Source organism: Acyrthosiphon pisum, chromosome X (genome assembly GCF_005508785.2).
Source record: "Acyrthosiphon pisum isolate AL4f chromosome X, pea_aphid_22Mar2018_4r6ur, whole genome shotgun sequence".
Lineage (NCBI taxonomy): Eukaryota > Metazoa > Arthropoda > Insecta > Hemiptera > Aphididae > Acyrthosiphon > Acyrthosiphon pisum.
In genome coordinates, this window is record NC_042493.1 from 21,942,318 (window position 1) to 21,943,487 (window position 1,170).

Here is a 1,170-nt window from a genome sequence, read left to right on the forward strand (position 1 = left end):
CATTATTATTTATATAATTAATAGTACTAGGAACTAGGGATTGGGAATTTTCAGATGAGCGGCTAGTTGACAGTTGTTTAATTTACAATGGATTGTTGTTTTTATTTAGAAATTTTAGATTATTTAATAAAGGAAAACTTAGTAGTTCAGTTGCTAGTGATGTTATTTTGTAGTTTGTTATACATTTATCATTCGACATCAGTCTTATAGTTGTGTCGGTGTCGTGATCTCCAATCGAACGTAAAATTCACCATGGCACCTTCAAAATACGCTCAGTATTTTAATAAAATTGATTCTAGCACAAACAGATGCAAAATATGTTTGAAAAATGTTAAAGGGACAAACACGTCGAACATGAAGTCGCATGTTCAAAAGTGGCATACAAATATTTTTAAAAATATTGAAAAACAAGCGAAAAGTGTATATGTAAGTAATAAGTATAATTTAAAAAAAAATTAATTATCAAGTTTATTTTTTATAAAACAGACAGCATCGTTTGTTTTAGTTTAGTCTATAAAGCATTTATGTGTTAAAAACTTAGAAATGACTTAAAAGTTAAGTCATGTGTGCTATTATAATATTGTAAATATAGGTTCAATGAGATAGTATTTAAGTATGAAATATGCTTTTAATATGTTAATATATATTTATTTCTATTTAAAAATTCAATATAAAAAATAGATACCTTTATAGTTTATACTTTATACCTACTTTATTAATTTCTAAAAAAAAATATATAAACATACATAATAAATTAAAAACAATTTAAAATAATAACATAATATTTCATCAAGTATATTTAAAACAAGGAACTTAATTATTTTCATTTACTTTTCATTTTTTTTTTTTAAATAACTTAAAAAAATAATAAGTAATTTCTAACATTAAAACAAATTGCATAAGTCTTTTAATTTTTTTGAAATTATTTTATATTTTTGTGTGTACCCGTTCACCCCATTTATAGATAATGATGTTAGCTTATCAGTGATCAGCTATGAAGCAAAAATTAATGGATTACCTACCAAGGATACTTGAAAATTTATTACAACGTTCCTTATGAGTTGTTCTTATTGTAGCTAAAAAAAATTAAAAATCGTAATTCACAATTTTTTTTTATAAGAGTTTACAGTTCAAATGTTTACGAAATATGACAATATCGTGAAAATTTGC